Source organism: Ornithorhynchus anatinus, chromosome X5 (assembly GCF_004115215.2).
Source record: "Ornithorhynchus anatinus isolate Pmale09 chromosome X5, mOrnAna1.pri.v4, whole genome shotgun sequence".
NCBI classification, from domain to species: Eukaryota; Metazoa; Chordata; class Mammalia; order Monotremata; family Ornithorhynchidae; genus Ornithorhynchus; species Ornithorhynchus anatinus.
The window spans coordinates 31,291,271-31,310,313 of NC_041753.1; the positions used below are offsets into that span (position 1 = coordinate 31,291,271).

Here is a 19,043-nt window from a genome sequence, read left to right on the forward strand (position 1 = left end):
AACTCAGCCAATAATTTCCTCAAGGCTAAAGGGGAATGGGGGCTAGAGAGGAGATGCTATTGGCTGTGCGCAGTGTTTATCAACATCATTTAAAGGGGAACTCAGTCGGACCTAGCCCTTAAAATCTGTGAGGCATTCTGCTTAGTCCCCTTTCCCTCCCCATAACAGCCCAGGTAGATAACAATCCCAACACAACCGTGTTACAAAGCAATGTTTCCTAAAAGACTACTGAACCCAGTAGGGTGTGGCAGGGGGAAAGGCGGAGTTCCTTAGGGCTAATGAAGCAGTGAGCACAAACAACCCAACTAGACTTAGCCAGGAAGTGACTTGTCAGTATGTGGAGACCTTTACTCATTTCAGCAGCAAGAGACAGATATTTGGAGACTTTTCCCTCGGGCACATCTGTGTGACCTTTCATCAGCTGCCAATATTCTCACAAACCCCCTTCAGCTTACACTGCAGACAGACAATCAGGAGAGACACCAATCGGTTGTAAAAACAATGTGAGGGGTTTGGCTGCAGAACATCTGCAAATCTCCACAATCCCCCTAGTCCTATGGATCCCAGATGGAGGAATAGATAGGTGGCCACTCTCTAGCCCTTATAGAAATGGCATCTCTTTCAAATTGGGGGTCCGCTTTGCCCACTGCTGAAACCGGTTCTCCGTTAGACCTCGTCTGCAAGCCAGACCTGGTTGAGTGTGGGTTCCATGCTCTGCATTGTGTATTTCAGTTGGTGGAAGAGTACGGTAGAAAAGCAGCGTTGCCTAGTGGATAGAGCAATGGATCTGGGAGTCAGAAGGACCTAGGTTCTAATCCCTGCTCTGCCACATGTCTGCTGTGTGACCTTGGGGAAGTCATTTAACTTGTCTGTGCCTCCGTTACCTCATCTGTAAATTGGAGATTAAGACTGTGAGCCCCACATGGGACATGGACTGTGCCCCACCCGATCATCTTGAATCTACCCCAGAAACAGTACAGAGCCTGGCACATAGTAAGCACTTTTAACAAATACCAGAAAAATAAAAAATACAGCTGGTAGACACACTCCCTGCTCTCAAGAAGTTTACAATTTAGTGGAAGGGAGACAGACATTAAAATGAATTACAAGTGGAAGCAGGAGCAGAGTATAAAGATATGTTCATAAATGTGCTGGGGTGAATATCAAAGCGCTTAGGAGTAGAGACAGAGGCAATACAGAAGGGAGGGAAATGAGGGAGGGAAGACAAGAGGTTTATCAGATGCAGAAGGAAGGGAGAATAGGGTAGTTAGTCAGGGAAGGCTTCCTGGTTGAGATTTAATTTTAGTAGGGCTTTGAAGATGGGGAGAGTGGCAGTCTGTCAGCGATGAAGGGGGAGGGAGTTCCAGCAGGAGAGAGAAAGCACTGGGTTGGTGGCAAGAGAGGTGAGATCTAGGCACAGTAACTTGGTTGGTGTTTAGAGGAGTGAAGTGTACAGGCTGGGTCGAAGTGAAAGAGGAGCAAGGATAGGTAGGGTCGGGGAGAGCCGATTGAGTGCCTTAAAGCCAAAGCTGAGGAGTTTCTGTTTGATGCAGAGATAGATGAGCAATCTTTGGAAGATTTTGAGTATGGGGAAATGTGCCCAAAACCTTTTTTTTAAGAAAATGATCTGGGCAGCAGAGTGAAGTATGGACTGGAGAGGGGAAAAGGCAGTGGCAGGGAGGTCAGTGAGGACATTGATGCAGTTGTTTAGAAAGGCTATGACAATTATCTGTGCTGTGTGGATGCTAGGACACTGTATTGGAAAAAAGGGAAATAATTTCACTAATTGAGCGATGCCTTTCAATTCATTAATTTTGCTATTAAGGAAAATGTTTTCTGAATTTTCTAATTCTGTCTAATTGGTTCCAATTTTTTTGTTTCCTTATGAAAAAACAGATATTGCTGGGGCTGCCTTCTGCTTCTTTACTGAAATAAACCGAATTTTTTGTGTAATTTCCAATCCCCAGAAGCACATTTCTGGATATTGTGAAATTTCAGTTGTAAGCATAGACGTGGGACTTGAACAATCAGATCACAGGGCAGACATTTGGAGTCTGGGATTGCCGTGTAATCTGACGTGAAAACAGTTGAATGAGGTTGAAGCAAGCAAGGGCCCTACAGGCTCTTATTCTTTGTCTCCCTGCAGAGTTTGTGATGAGCCCTTGGTGAGCCATTTTCCACAAGTTCGAGTTGCTTATCTTCTCCATCTTCCCATCCAAGCCCCGCTAGAGAAGCAGCGTGGCTCAGTGGAAAGAGCACGGGCTTTGGAGTCAGGGCTCATGAGTTCGAATCCCAGCTCTGCCACTTGTCGGCTGTGTGACTGTGGGCAAGTCACTTAACTTCTCTGTGCCTCAGTTCCCTCATCTGTAAAATGGGGATTAAGACTGTGAGCTCCAAGTGGGACAACCTGATTCCCTTATGTCTACCCCAGCGCTTAGAACAGTGCTCGGCACATAGTAAGCGCTTAACAAATACCAACATTATTATTATTATTATTATGCCCTGAGCAGGTCCCTTGCCTTGCTGCCCATTTGAAGCCCCAGCATGGCCTAGTGGATAGAGCACGGGTCTGGGAGTCAGAAGGACTGGGTTCTAATCCCAGATTCTCTGCTGCATGACCATGGGCAAATCACTTCACTTCTCTGGGCCACAGTTTCCCTCATCTGTAAAATGGGGATGGAGATTGTGAGCCCCAGGTGGGACAGGGACTGTGTCCAACCTGATTTGCTTGTATCTACTCCAGCACTTAGTACAGTGCCTGGCACATAGTAAGCGCTTAACAAATACCACAATTATTATTATTACTAGCCTCAGAAGTCCCTGTGTCTTATCAGTGTGGAGGCACTTAGTACAGTGCTCTGCACACAGTAAGCACTCAAGAAATCCCATTGATTGGTTGATAACAGGCCAAGAGTCACATGACTAAGCCACCCCAATACAACCCTCTGGGGGCAGCCCTCCAGACGCGCCCTCTCAGGACTCCTTCTCTAACCCTGACACAAGGAGGCTTGGTTGTCCTCTTGGACTTCCAGTCACAGTAATTCATTTTCTGCAACAAGTTCAAACTCAGTTAACTCAAGCCAAAGCGATTTCCTTGCTTACTTGCTGGCCTTTTTTAAAATTAACTGAGCAATTGTGTCAATCTCCGGTTTGTTTTTTTTCTTACCATCGGTGACCGCCTGGCCAGAAAGTGTCGTTCATGCCAACCCAGTAAGAGGTGGATTGAACATAATCTTGCTCCAAAATTAGAGCGTTTTCATTTTATATAATGATTCTTTTTACCTCTTTTCCGGCCTCAGTGAGACAGGAATCAATTGATACCTAGGTGACCAACAATCATCTGCCCTGAGAGTTTGATTCCCTCTGTGATTACCTGCTCTTTCACTAAGAAGGAGCTTGTACTTGCAAATTAAATACCAGAAAATGACGCAGGATGGTTGGTAAGGTGTCTCACACCACAGGCGACTCCATGGGTCGAATGGAACAGCATTTTAATTGAGTGAGACAACCTCCCCCCTCCTCCCCTCAAACAACCAGAGTAAGCATCTCTGAAGGTCAGAAGATTTTTCTCTCTGAACTCAGCAAGGTTATCCTGTGATTATCTTGGCACTTTCTACTTGTGATTTCTAAGGATCCGAGACCTGCTCTGTGTTTGCAAGATCGCCTAATGATTCAAGTCAAAAAATAACCTTTGGCCTCAGTTATCTGGATATTTCTGATAATTGCTAAACTTCACTTACAAACATTTCACGTGTTTTTCCCAGAAAATAAGGTTTGAATCTCCCCTATTTGGAAGATCAGTGCTTGGGGTTGTGAGTTGCAAAGGTGTCATTTTACAAATATCAAATATCACTCCCACCACAAAGGTGCCAGGTTTTTTTTCTTTTGTTTTTTTTTTTAAAGTAGAAGTTGGGCGGCCTAGAGAGTGGGCATTCTTAGAATGGAACTTCTGAGAGTGTTGTAGTCAGGTGCTGGGGGAGTTGTGAGAGAAAACAGCTGGGAAGAGACCCTCAAGATAACTTGGATGTAGTCAAAGTCTCTGACAGGGACTTAGAGAGTGTAGAGACAAACAAGAACTGGAGACTGGAAGCAGAAAGCAGAGAAAGCCAGGCCCTGGAAGTATAGAGCAGAGAGAGTTGGAGTAGAGGAGTAGGGAGAAGGGGAAGCAGGCTGAGAATGGCGAGAGACAACTGGAGAGTGAAGAAAAAGAAAGGAGAGGGACCAAAGAGAAGAGACTCAGGCAAGCAGATCTCAGATGGCAGGGCCAGGTACCAAGAGAGGAGATTGAAGGCCATAGCCCACCCAGGTTGGGATCGCTGTCGGGAGGCAGCAAGATGCACTGTTCGGAAGCACTCCGGAAACTCAGATTGAGCCATCTTCTTAGGTACCCTCTGCCCTCCCTCCCCTCACCTGGAATCCCACATCTTGTCTTATGCAGTCGAGTCGTTTCCAACCCATAGCGACACCACGGACACATCTCTCCTAGAATGCCCCGCTCTCCATCTGCAGTTGTTCTGGTAGTGCATCCTTGAGTTTTCTTGGTAAAAATACAGAAGTGGTTTACCGATGCTGCCTTCTGCGCAGTAAACTCGAGTTTCCGCCCTTGACTCTCTCCCATGCCGCTGCTGCCCAGCATGGGTGAGTTTTGACTTGTAGCAGGTTGCCTTTCACTCGCTAACCACTGCCCACACTAGGAATGGAATGGGTAGGCCTCCGCTTGACTGTCCCTCCCATAGCCGAGACTGGTAGAGTACTGGAAACTCTCCAGGTATGACCCTGAGGGGGGGATTCCCACACCAAATGCTGACAAACCAATAGGAGCGTGGCCTAGTGGAAAGAGTACAAGCCTGGGAATCAGAGGACCCGGGCTCTAATCCCAGCTCTACCGACTGCTTGCTGTATGACCTTGGGCAAGTCATGGAACTTCTCTGTGCCTCATTTTCCTTACTGGAAAATGGGGCTTAAATCCTACACCCTCTTACTTAGACTGTGAGCTCCATGTGGGACTGGAACTTTGTCCAACCTGCTAAACTCCTAACTACCCCAATCCTTAGAACAGTGCTTGGTACATAGTAAGCACTTAACAAATACCATTTAAAAAAAAAAAAGAGGCCTGGCTGATGCTGTTTCTGAGAATTAAAACACTGGCACTTCCCTCTGTCCGATTAGCCATTACGCCATCACTCTCATGGAGTTGGTACCCTTGTACTGCTTTTATTTTAATGGTTTAATGTTGCTAGGTAGCAAATAGCATGGCTTTATGAAGAGCAAATTATGTCAGACCTATTTAATTTCCTTCTCTGACCAAGTGACAGGCTGTTTACCAGCTCTTGTTTTGCTCTTCGCTGTGGAGCAGCCAACGAAAACTGTCCCTTTCTTTTCCCTGAAAATCAGTACAAGGAAATTTGGGCTCTGGGGCCAGGGTAGGGGTGGTCGAGTCTTTTCCAGACCCACAGGGATTCATCTCTACCGTGAGGGCACACTCGTAGCCCCAGCGCTTAGTACAGTACGTGGCGCATAGTGAGCGCTTAACAAATACCATAAAAACCAAACAAACAATCCCCGCTGGGTTGTACAAGGGCTGGAATTGCTAACTCTATTGTCCTCTCGCAAGTGCTTGGAATAGTGCTCTGCACCCAGTAGGCACTCAATAAGTACCATCGATGGATTGATCCACTGACCTCCAAAGCCAGAGCAGCACAAGAGCTGTTAGTGAAGCTCAGCCTGCTTCCTGGGAAAAGAATAGGTGGATTTCTGGGCCCCCTAAGGAACTCTACTTTGAGGCCCCCGTGGGGGTTACGGATATCATGAGCATCCAGTAATTTAGTAAACCAGAACCAAGTCTTCATATTTGATCCCGTGGGAGAACAGGTGTCAGGCCGGTGTTGCGGGTGGGGCTCTGTCTAAGGCCATCTGTTTCTTTTGGTGGAAGAAAGGGCCTGACGGAGGTAAAGTCCTCTCAGAGCCGCTAAGGGGCTTATAACCGAACATCAGTTTGATTCTCTGGGACCCCTGGTGCCCGCAGTCGATCGGAGCCCTCCCGACCAGACCCCACCTCTCTACTCTCCCAGGGGTCGGCTGCAACCAGAGTTCAAATTAGCCCATCTGCTGCTTGGTTATGTCCATTGCTACTTGTGCAGATCAAGCCCTTGGACAACATCGGCCCAGCAACAAAACCATGATTAGGGTGGCCATTCATCCAGTTTCATATTGGGCAGCACCGGACTCATTTATATCCGGTGTTTTCATTTTCAGGAGCCAGCCTCCCTCTCCGTTGGCTCCGGCCTCTGAGTCCTGCAACTTGGAAGTGGCAACCGAGATCAGAGGGAACTGGAAAGCATTCAATCACGTTGCCCCCTCCTACCTCACCTCACTACTCTCCTACAAAAACTCAGCCCACACACTTTGCTCCTCTAATGCCAACCTATTCACTGTATCTCAATCTCATCTATCTCGCCGCTGACCTCTCGCCCACATCCTGCTTCTGGCCTGGAACGCCCTCCCTCTTCATATCTGACAGACAATTACTCTCCCCTGCTTTAAAGCCTTATTGAAGGTGCATCCCCTCCAAGAGGCCTTCCCTGACTAAGCCCTCTTTTCCTTTCCTTCCACTCCCTTCTGCATCACCCTGACTGGCTCCCTTTATTCATCCACCCCTCTCAGCCCCACAGCATTTATGTACATATCCTCTAGATTGTAAGCTCACTGTGGTCAGGGAATGCGTCCGTTATATTGTACTCTGCCAAGTGCTTAGTACAGTGCTCTGCACCTGGTAAGTGCACAATAAATAGGATTGATTGGAAACACAACAGTTTTGGAGTGGGTAGTGGGTGGTGGCAGTCAGGGGTCACTCCGGTGAGATGTTTTACATCGGGATGGCCTCGAACTGACTGCCACAAATTATCAGGTATGATTCTCTAGAGTGTAATCTCGCTGTGGGCAGGGAACATGTCTACCAATTCTGTTATATCATGCTCTCCCTAATGCTTGATATAGTATCTAGTATAGTATAGTATATTGGTATTATTGGTATATTGATATATATTATATTGGTATGGGTATTACAGTGGTAGTATAGTATATTGGTATAGTATAAGAAGCAGCGTGTCTCAGTGGAAAGAGCATGGGCTTAGGAGTCAGAGGTCATGGGTTCTAATTCCGGCTCTGCCACCTGTCGGCTGAGTGACTTTGGGCAAGTCACTTAACTTCTCGGTGCCTCATCTGTAAAATGGGGATTAAGACTGTGAGCCTCACGTGAGACAACCTGATTACCCCTGTATCTACCCCAACACTTAGAGCAGTGTTCGGCACATAGGAAGTGCTTAACAAATACCAACATTATTATTATTATCATTATCACCCTGTACACAATAACAAGCAGCATGGCTTAATGGATAGAGCATGAGCCTGGGAGTCAGAAAGACCTGGGTTCTAATCCTAACTCCACCACTTGTCTGCTGTGTGACCTTGGACAAGTCATTTCACTTCTCTGGCCCTCAGTTCCCTCATCTGTAAAATGGGAATGAAGACTGTGAGACCCATGTGAGGCAGGGACTGTGTCCAACCCTTTTGCTTGTATCCACCCCAGTGCTTAGCACAGTGCCTGGCACATAGTAAGTGCTTAATGAATACCATAATTACTATCATTACTATGGTGGAGGTAAAATTAAACCACAACAATGGGGGCGGGGGATTCGGGGGCATAGGGATGGAAGTCTCACAGGACTGCAGGGATGGTGGAGAGGGCTTGAGGGGAGATCTGGTTGTCAGGCAAAGTGGGAGATGGATGTCATGGTAGGGACAGTACATCAACCTGCTTTCACCTGGAAGTCAAATTCACCTTGCCATCACATATTCCTACACACTCCCCATCTTCAAAGAAAACCCACTTCCTCCAGGGGGCATCTAAGTAACACCACCCTTGACAAATCCTGTTCATTTTCCTTGCATAGCATCTCCCAGAGCCACCCAAACTGCTCCCTCCCTGGTACAAGCTCTGCCCTTGCCATGGCTTGACTACTGGATCATCCTCCTCACTGGTCTTCCAGCTTGCAGCCTCTCCCCTCTCAATCAGTCAATCAATCAGTGGTATTTATTAAGCGTTTCCTTTGTGCAGAGCACTGTCCCAAGCGTTTGGGAGAGTACAACAGAATTAGCAGACACGTTCCTTCTCCCCAATCTGTACCACACGATGCTACATGGATCATCTTCCTGAAACATCACCTAGCCCACATCTCTCCTTTCCTCAAAATCCTCCACCAGCTCCCTGTGTCTCTTCACATGAAAGAAAAACCCCTGACAACTGGTTTCAAGACTCCATCGCCTTTCCCCATCTTACTTATTTGCTCTCTTCTCCCACTTTTCCCCAACAAACTGTCTTTGTTCCTCCCAAACCAACCTTCTCCCCATCTTCAAAGCCCTACTACAATCGCATCTCTTCCAGGAAGCCTTCCCTGACTAATCTCTCATCTCCCCACCCTATTTTCCTTTCCTACTGTGTCACTTTTGCGCTCGAATCCATACCCCCTAAGCATTTAGGTACTAACTCCACCTCTAGACTTTGAGCTCGTTGTGGGCAGGGAATGTGTCTGTTGGTGTATTGTACTCCCCCAGGAGTTTAGTACAGTACTTCGCACACAGTAAACGCTCGATAAATACGATTGAATTGAATTGAACCTCCACAGCACTTGGGTATATTTCCTTGTTCTCTCTTCTTTTCCTATCTGTAATTTACTGTTATGTCTGACTCCCTCACTAGACTGTAAGCTTCTTCAGCTCAGAGAGCATGTCTGCTTAGCCTACTGTTCTCTCCCAACCACTTGATATACACTGCTCTGCACACAGCAAGCTCTCGATAAATATCATTAAATGATTGATTGACTGACTGGCAGTACCTCGCTTTCAATTCCCTCGCCTCCATCCCCACTCTCACACTGTTCCCCTGGCTTGGAACTCCCTTCTTCCCCACATCAGACCGATCCCAAGCTTTCCTAACACGCAAACACATCCTAAAATCCCACCTCCTCAAACAAGTTTTCCCCAGTTAATTTCTGACCACCTGAGCCATTTTGCATCTTCAACCAATGCTAGCACTTATAAGCTTATTTAAACCTTCCTTAGCATTCATGTATTTATGCCTTCTCACTTTCTTTATTTTGACCACTAAGGTTATAAATATTTTTCTGTACGATTCCCCTTAGAGTGGAAGCTCCTTGTGGGCAGAGAACATGTCACTTTGTTATTCTGTACTTCTCAAGAGCCTTGTATAGTGCACTGCACCAAGTGAGTGCTCAATAAATACTACTCCTTCTACTACTACTGGATGTATGCCATCTATGCCTGTGTGTCTTCATGATAACACTGATAATAATAATAATTGGGGTATTTGTTAAGCGCTTACTTACTATGTGCCGGGCACCGTACTAAGCACAGCGGTAGATAGATAAACTTTTATCAGGTTGGACACAGCCCCTGTCCCACATGGGGCTCACAGCCTTAATCCCCATTTTACAGATGAGCTAACTGAGACCCAGAGAAGTGAAGTGGCTTGCCCAAGGTCACACAGCAGACAAGTGGCAGAGCTGGGATTAGAATCCATGACCCTCTGTCTCCCAAGCCTGTGCTCTGTCCACTGCGCCATGCTGATAAGGTAGTAGGTGAGGATGACTGAGCTTGGGGCTCGCCAGAGAGTGCCCAAGATGAAGGGATAGGGATGATCTCGTGGGCCTGGATGTAGGGCAAGCTCTAGCTATGTCCTTGACCTCGGTCACCTGTGCTCAGCCTCTTGACCTTCCAATCAGAATCAGGGCTGGCCTGGACTACCAGTCATGGTCAGCCTCCTTCTCAACTCTCTCATCACTGACCTCTTATTTGCATCCTCCCACCTTACCTGGATCTCCCTCCCCCCTCACATGAGTCAGGCCACTACTGTCCCCATCTTCAAGGCCCTTCTAAAATCACATGTCTTCCAGAAAGCCTTCCCTGATGAATCTCTCATTTTTCTAATGGCATTTTTTTGTGTTTTTAAAGTATTTTTTAGTAGTATAGTATTTTTTATGGTATTTGTTAAGCATTTACTACATGCCAGGCACTGAACTAAGCACTGGGGTAGATACGAGCTAATCATTTTAAATAGTGAACCCTCACTGGTCTGGGTCCAAACAGTCTCATCCAGTGAGTCAGTCAGAAAAGGCCTAGGAGATTGCCCAGACCATCTTGCAGCTAGGTAGTGCTGAATTTTCCTCCAGGATTCCTGCCACTTAAGGGTTAAAGTACACTGTGTCATTTCCCCCACTGCACACACTTAACAGTAAGTTTTCTTGAACATTTTTGATCCTTGCCATCATAAAAGAATTCTCATCCAATCTCCTTTGCAACAGCTGCAAGTCATCCTCATTTCTCTGGCTATCGGATTCTTTGTCTTGAAATCAGAACATCTGGCCACCCTGCCTCGATTTCCCTCTCCCCCCGCACATCCCTTCCCCTTAAACTCCATCTTCCCCAAGTCTCAGCATCTCCGGCAGCACAAGTGAGAAGCCTGGGTGTGATTGTATGTTTGTATGTGTATATGGTGAGTATATGAGTATGGGGGGGTGACTCTTTGGAAATAGCTCTGTGGGCGTGCACACGTGTGTTTCAGTGTTGGTGAGCATGACTGTGTCTTTTGAAGGTACACAAAGGAAAGGGACACTTGGAAACTAACAGAGCCAGAGGGATAGAAGATGAAGACACCATCATCTACCTGATCAGAAGGAGAACAGAGAACTCCAGAAGATTTCTTCCCCATTCTTTGGCTCTCATAAATCACATCTGTTTGTGTAACTGAGGAGATTACTAACTCTGGGTAGTATTGCTCTCAGTCTAGATGGTATTAAGGTTTCACATTTTGTCTGAAAATCAATTGGAGTTACGTGTGGCTCTGGGTAAGGAGAATATAACAATGCCTGTCAGTTAGATGGTGGCATTTAAAAATAACTTTGAAATACTTGAATCAGTCGATGAGGATTGAATGAAAATTTAACCAAACTAATTTGGCTGGAAAAGGGCAGAGTCCTTTCCCCACACAATTTTAAGTGTTGTCTGGGGTAATAACGAGATAATCTCTGTTTTGATCTACCTCTTCTGGGCATATATATATAATTCATTCTTTTACAAGGGGATACATCCTAAATCCATAGCCGATACCAGTTTACATTCATCATTGCATAGAATCACTATGCAATACGAGAAGCAGAATAGCCTAGTGGAAAGATCATGGGCCTAGGAGTCAGAGGATCTGGATTCTAATTCCGGCTCTGCCAGTGGCCTGCTGTGTGACCATGGGCAAGTCACTTCACTTCTTTGTGCCTCAGTTACCTCATCTGTACAATGGGGATTAAAACCTCCTCCTGATTTAGACCGTGAGACATATGTGGGACAGGGGCTGTGTCCAACCTGATTATCTTGTAACTCCCCCAGTGCTTAAAACAGTGCTTGGCACATAGTAAGTGCTTAACAAATACTATTATAAGCACTTAGTACAGTGGTCTGCACACAGTAACTGATCAATAAATATGATTGAATGAATGAATATCTTGTATCTGCTCCAGAGTTTAGAATGGTGCTTGACACATAGTAAGCACTTAACAAATACAATTATTATATAGAGATCTCTGTATATATAGAGATCTGTATATATAAATATTTGCTCTTGGACACTTCAACATAGATATCTATATATAAAGAGAGCTCTCTATGTATCTGTATATTTATACAGATCTCTCTGTCTATAGCTATAGATATAGATGGATAGCTATCTACAGTGAAGTGTTCAACAGCAAATATTTATCTAAGAACTCAAAATAGTATTTTACCAAATTTGTAATTTGGACCCCTGTCTTTTTTTTTATAATGGTATTTGTTAAGCACTTACTATGTGTCAAGCACTATAATAAGCACTAAGGTAGAAACAAGTTAATCAGGTCAGACACAGTCCCTGTCCCACATAGGGCTCACAGTCTAAGGAGGAGGGAGAACAAGTATTGAATCCCCATTTTACAGTTGAAGAAACTGAGACACAGAGAAATGAAGTGAGTTGCCCTAAGTCACAAGCAGCCAAGTGTCTCTAGACTGTAAGCCCCTTGTGGGCAGGGATTGTCTCTATTGCTGTATTGTACTTTCCAAGTGCTTCGTAAAGTGCTCTGCACACAGTAAGCACTCAATAAATACAATTGAATGAATGAATGAATGAATGAAAGTGGCAGAGCTGAGATCAAAACCCTGGCTCTCTGACTCCCAGGCCCGAGTTCTTCCAGATATCTTCTTGATCTGAAACTGAAACTGCTTCCCTTAGAGTGAGTCCCTAAGTAATTCTTCATTTCTAATATTTTCAGAGATCTGCTCTTCCTCTCCACTCTGCTTTAAGCCTTCATCATTTTCATACTTGTGTCCTCTTCTCTGGCCTCTCCCCTCTTCAGCAGTGCCCCGTCCCAGCCTGGCTGTTGTTCTAAGTGCAACCTTTTTGGGAGAAGAGGCAAACAAAATGAGCTTTGATTAATTTCTCATCTCCCTACCCTATTTCCTCTCTACTGTGTCACCTATTGCTTTTGAGCCCTCATACCCCCTTCCCTACAGTACTTCTTTACATATCTTTAAATCTCCCTACCAGTAATTTATTTTTGTGTCTGTCTTCCCCACACAGTGTAAGTGATCAAGAAATTCTATCGATTGATTGCAAAGAGCCGGAATACAATTTAAAAACACATTAATATACCTTACTTTATTGTGAATCCAATGGTTTTTAACGCCTCATTTCCCTCCATCTCAACCTCCTTGCAACAGCTGCTTAAATGATTAGTTATTTGTTATCACTTACTATGTGCTACCACTGTACAAGTTCTGGGGTAGCAGTATGGTGTAGTAGAACACGGGCCTGGGAGTCAGAAGGACCTGGGTTCTAATTCTGCTCCACCACTTGTCTGCTGCATGACCTTGGGCGAGTCACTTAACATCTCTGTGCCTCAGTTTCCTCATCTGTAAAATAGAGATTAAGACTGCGAGCCCCACATGGGACAGGGACTGTGTCCAACCTGTTTAGCTTATATCTACCCCAGCGCTTAGTTCAGTACCTGGCACATAGTAAGCACTTAAGAAATGCCATAATAAATAAAATACAAGACAATCGGGTTAGGCACAGTTCCTGCTCCACAAGGGGCTCCCAGTCTTAAGAAGTAATAAGTATTAAATCCCCATTTTACACATAAACTGTATCCTGTTTGTGGGCAGGGAATGTGTTTGTTATATTGTTATATCATACCCTCCCAAGCACTTAGTGTTCTGCACACAGTAAGTGCTCAATACATGTGATTGACTGAGATGAAGAAACTGAGGCATAGAGAAGGTGTGATTTGCCCAAGGTCACACAGTGGTAGAGCCGGGATTAGAATCAAAGTCCCCTGAGTTCCAGTCCCATGTTCTCTCCACTGGGCCATGCTGCTGCTCACTAATCCCGGCTCCACCACTTGTCTACTGTGCCTCAGTTCTCTGTGCCTCAGTTACCTCATCTGTAAAATGGGGAGTGAGCCCCATGTGGGACGAGAACTGTGTCCAGCCCAATTTACACGTATCCACCCCAGCGCTTAGTACAGTCCCTGGCACATAATAAGCACTTAACAAATATCACTATTATTATTATTATTATATAATAATAATAATCTCACAGATTAATGACCCCTCCACCATGTCTAGCAGCCCAGAGTGGGTTTCGGGTGTGCTGTTCAGGTGTCGGAATCGGGGGGCGGGCTTCTTGGGGCTGCATGTTGAGGGCCTAAAACCTTGTCCCTGCTCCTGCCCTCAGCCTCCAGACTCCCTCCTTCCCTTCAAGCTGAGCTCATGCGGGGCTTGCCCTCTATGATGGAGTGAGAAGTCCCTCCCTGGATGGAAAAGGGTGAAGATTCCTCGGTCTGAACCCTACATGGTGGTCTGCCCGGTACTGAATCCCCTCTTCCCCCAGTAGCAACGAACCAGACAGGGCCCAGCAGCCCCATCTGGGGTAGCCCTTTGGATCAGTTGAGTTAGGGGTGCCATGCATGGTAACGGCACCGCACGTTGTGGGGTGTCTGGCAGGTCGCCCGTGTGGCAGCTCTTAGATCAGTTATTTTAGGAGTGCCATAAGTGATAACACTGCCACAAATTGTCGGATGTTTGGCGGCAGGTCCCCCACTTAGCCAGAGGCCCCAGCAAGTGGTTTTAAATACCTCGCTCACCCTTCCCAGCTTGGTTCCAAGGCAAGCCAGATATGGCTCTCGAGCCATAGGTTACTGACAGAACTGTGGTCCAATGGAAAGAGCACGGCTAACCCCAGCCCCGCAAATAAGGGAATCCTTGCTGCGGCTTAGCCTTCATCGATGGAGACCTCTGACTGACGAACCACACAGGACGTTCCACAAGGAGGACAAGTGCTCAGCAGGAATCCCGAAAGGAAGAGTTGGCCAACGTGACCAGCGAAGACCATAGCGGATACAGGAGAAATGGCCTGGGGGAATTTGGCGATACGGCCCTGCACCAGCATAATACTGGAGTCCCTTTGGCTCTAAATGGGTCTTCCATTGTAAAAAGCCATTGCCACAATGTGTCGCAACGCTGCCCGCCTTCTCGTTTGTGAGGTATTTCATTGAATGAATGCACCAAGCACCTTCTTGTCACCACCACCACCATCTTCCACCTGCCAAACCAAATCAATCAATCAATTGTATTTATTGAGCACTTGCTGGGTGTAGAGCAGTGTACGAAATGCTTGGGAAAGTACAATATAGCAAACTTGGTAAACGTAGTCCTCACTCACAACAAGCTAACAGTCTTGGGGGGGAGACAGTCATAAATACAAATAAATAAGTTACAGATATGTGCATAAGTGTTTTGGGGCTGAGGGAAGTGTGAAGGCTGTAAGCTCATTGCAGGCAGAGAGTGTGTCTGTTTATTGTTATAGTGTTCTCTCCCAAGCTCCTAGTACAGTGCTCTGCACACAGTAAGCACTCAATAAATAAGATTGAATGAATGAATGCAAATCCAAGTACAAGGATAATGCATATGGGAGTGGGAGGAGAGGAAATAAAATGAGGGCCTAGTTGGGGAAGGCCTCTTAGAGGAGATGTGCTTTTAAAAAGACTTTGAAGGTGAAGAGAGTGATAGATTGTTGACTATGAAGAGGGTGGGCATTCCAGGCCAAAGGCAGGACGTGGACAAGATAGATGAGATCGAGGTACAGTGAATAGGTTGGCATTAGAGGTACAAAGTGTGCGGGCTGGGTTGTAGAGGGAGAATATAGGTGAGATAAGAGGGGACAAGGGGATCGAATGCTTTAAAGTCGATGGTAAGGAGTTTCTGTTTGATGCAGGGGTGGATGGGCAACCATTGGATGTTCTTGAGGAGTGGGGAAACATGGACTAAACATTTTTGTAGAAAAATGATCTGGGCAGTAGAGTGAATAATAATAATAATAATGATGATAATGGTATTTGTTAAGTACTTACTACGTGCTTGGCACTGTATTAATCACTGAGGTGGATGCAAGTAAATTGAGTTGGACACAGTCCCTGTCCCCCACAGGGCTCACAGTCTTAATCCCCATTTTACAGTTGAGGGAACTGAGGCCCAGAGAAGTGAATTGATTTGCCCAAAGTCACTCAGCAGACAAGTGGCAGAGTGGGGATTATGGACTCGAGTGGGGAGAGACAGGCTGCCGCACTAATCAGGACAGACTAGGAAAAGTGCATCTCCTCTAGATTGTAAACTCGTTGTGGGCAAGGAATACGTCTATTTATTGTTATTGTTACTGTTCTCCCAAGCACTTAGTTCAGTGTTCTCACACTGTAAGGGCTCGATAAATACGACTGAATCAATGAATCAACGTGGTAGCAGTTTGGATGGAGAGGAAAGGGTGGATTTTAGCGATGCTGTGAAGGTTGAACTGTCAGGATTTGGTGACAGATTGAATATGTGGGTTGAATGAGAGAGATGAGTCGAGGTTAATGCCAAGGTTACGGGCTTGTGAGACAGGGAGGGCGGTGGTGCTGTCTAACCAAAGAAAAACAATCTGGATGCATCCATGATAAAAACAGCGGGCTTTCTAGATCAGAGTGCAGCAGAGGGGCCCCAAGGGGTGTGCAGATCACAGCACTCTTGTGGGAAGCAGAAAACCCCCCAGAGACCAGCATCATCTGATATAATAATTACGGTATTTGTTAAGCACTTACTATGTGCCAAGCACTGTTCTAAGTACAGGGGTAGATACAAGGTAATCAGGTTGTCCCATCTGGGGCTCACAGTCTTAATTCCCATTTTACAAATGAGGTAACTGAGGCCCAGAGAAGTTAAGTGATTTGCCCAAGGTCGCGTAGCAGACAAGCAGCAGAGATGGGATTAGAACCCACGACCATAGACTCCCAAGCCCGTGCTCTTGCCACTGGGCCATGCTTCTTCCTGATATGTTCCCACCGAGTAAGGGACCAAACTCCCAACCCCACGTGGATCACCTTTCCCTCACAGAGTTGCCGTCAAACCCCCTACCCTTTGCCCTCTGCCAAGCAGGGCTTGACAACCTAGAGATCCTTTCACTTGTGAGGGCCATCTCTCTAATTGAGGTCCAGTGAGATCCAATCAGTCAGTCAGTCATTCATACTTACTGAGTGCTTACTGTGTGCAGAGCACTGGTCCAAGCACTTGGAAGAGTATAATGTAACAATATAACAGGCCCAGGCTCTGTAATAATAATGATAATAATAATGGTAATGATGGGTTTTGTTAAATGCTTATTATGTTTCCAGCACTGTTCTAAGGTCTGGGGTAAGTACAAGGTAATTGGGTTAGACACAGTCCCTGTCCCACAAGGGACTCACAGTCTTATTCCCCATTTTACAGATGAGGTAACTGAGCCCCAGAGAAGTGAAGTGACTTGCCCAAGGTCCCACAGCAGATAAGTGGCAGAGTCGGGATTAGAACCCAGGTCCTTCTGACTCCCAGGGTGTCAGGGCCTGGGTCCAGCCTCAACCCGAGGCATACTTTTATGACCTGAACCAGCCCCACAGATCAGGCAGTTCTTTAGCCCATCCTAGTCCATGGTCCATGCAAAACCCAGAATTCATCTTCATTTTCCCACTGGCTAGACAGGAGTGTTTTTTTTTCTCCTACAGAAGAAAGGCTCTGATTCATGGGGGCAGCATAGTCACTCTAGGCTTCAAGGCTCTCCATCACCTTGCCCCTTCCTACCTCTCCTCCCTTCTCTCTTTCTACTGCCCACCCCGCACGCTCCGCTCCTCTGCCGCCCACCTCCTCACCGTCCCCCGTTCTCACCTATCCCGCCGTCGACCCCTGGGCCACGTCTTCCCGCGGTCCTGGAACACCCTCCCTCCTTACCTCCGCCAAACTAATTCTCTTCCCCTCTTCAAAACCCTACTTAAAGCTCACCTCCTCCAAGAGGCCTTCCCAGACTGAGCTCCCCTTTTCCCTCTGCTCCCTCTACCCCCCCTTCACCTCTCTGCAGTTAAACCCTCTTCTCCCCGCTTTCCCTCTGCTCCTCCCCCTCTCCCGTCCCATCCCCTCAGCACTGTATTCATCCGTTCAACTGTATATATCTTCATTACCCTATTTATTTTGTTAATGAGATGTACATCACCTTGATTCTATTTATTTGCTATTGTTTTAATGAGATGCTCTTCCCCTCAATTCTATTTATTGCCATTGTTCTTGTTTGTCTGTCTCCCCCGATTAGACTGTAAGACCGTCAAAGGGCAGGGACTGTCTCTATCTGTTACCAATTTGTACATTCCAAGCGCTTAGTACAGTGCTCTGCACATAGTAAGCGCTCAATAAATACTATTGAATGAATGAATAGTCCAGAGACAGTAGTACTGTAGTCTCTTCCCCTGGATTCTTCCATCCTTATCTTTTGAAGACAAGAAGCATTCTTCAAGAAGCATTGCCCGGATCTTATTCCCATCTGGAAAAAAGCTATTTTGCTTTTGTAGAATCTTTGTCCCTAATTTTCTTTCCTGCCTCAAAAAGACACATCTGATACTTATAGAGTTACTCCATGTAACTTCATTTCTAAAAAAGATGGAATCCAACATTTATCTTCAGATTTGCTTAAAGAGAACATGGATTTTTTGATGTTTGGCAGAGAATGTGTCTGTTTATTGTTATATTGTACTCTCCCAAGTGCTTAGTACAGTGCTTTGTAAACAGTAAGTGCTCAATAAACACCTTTGAATGAATAAATGAATGAATGACTGCAGTTTGTTTTGGCTGAAGTGGGCTGCCTTGGAATTGTCTTGTCTTTTCTTATAATGTCAAGTTGTCTCCGACCCATAGTGACTCCATGGACACATCTCACCCAGTACGCCCCACTTCCATCTGCAATCGTTCTGGTAGTGTATCCATGGAGTTTTCTTGGTAAGAATATGAAAGTGTTTTACCATTGCCTTCTTCCATGCAGTAAACTTGAATCGCCGCTTTTGACTCTCTCCCATGCCGCTGCTGCCCAACACAAGTGAGGTTTGACTTGTAGTGGATTGCCTTCCACTCGCTAGCCACTGCCCAAGCTAGAAATGGAATGGGTATGCCTCTGCTTGACTCTCCCTCCCGTAGCTGAGACAGGTAGAGTATTGGAAACTCTCCAGATGCGGTCCTGAGAAGGGAGGCCTTGGAATTAGCTTGAGTTTAATTGCCCACATATTATCGATATCGAGACCCATAGGCAGTGAGGCAACGGTGGAGCCTAGTGTCTGGATTCATTCATTCATTCATTCATTCATTCATTCAATTGTATTTACTGAGCACTTACTGTGTGTAGAGAGCACTGTACTAAGTGGTTGGGAGAGTACAATATAATGATAAACAGACATGTTCCCTGCCCACAGTGAGCTTCCAGGCTAGTGGGGTAGGCAGACATTAATAGAAATAAATAAATGACAGATAGGTACATAAGTTCTGTGGGGCTGGGAGTAGGGGTGAATAAAGGGAGCAAGTCAGGGTGATGCAGAAGGGAGTGGGAGAAAAGGAAAGGATGG

General features: G+C 46.0%; 1 non-coding gene across 1 annotated transcript; it reads right to left on the reverse strand.

The window, feature by feature from the left end:
- Window positions 1-18,533: 18,533 nt before the first annotated feature.
- On the reverse strand, window positions 18,534-18,671 carry LOC114808482. The gene has a single exon (XR_003756330.1). It is a non-coding gene; the product is annotated as a small nucleolar RNA SNORA7 (small nucleolar RNA).
- Window positions 18,672-19,043: the final 372 nt, after the last annotated feature.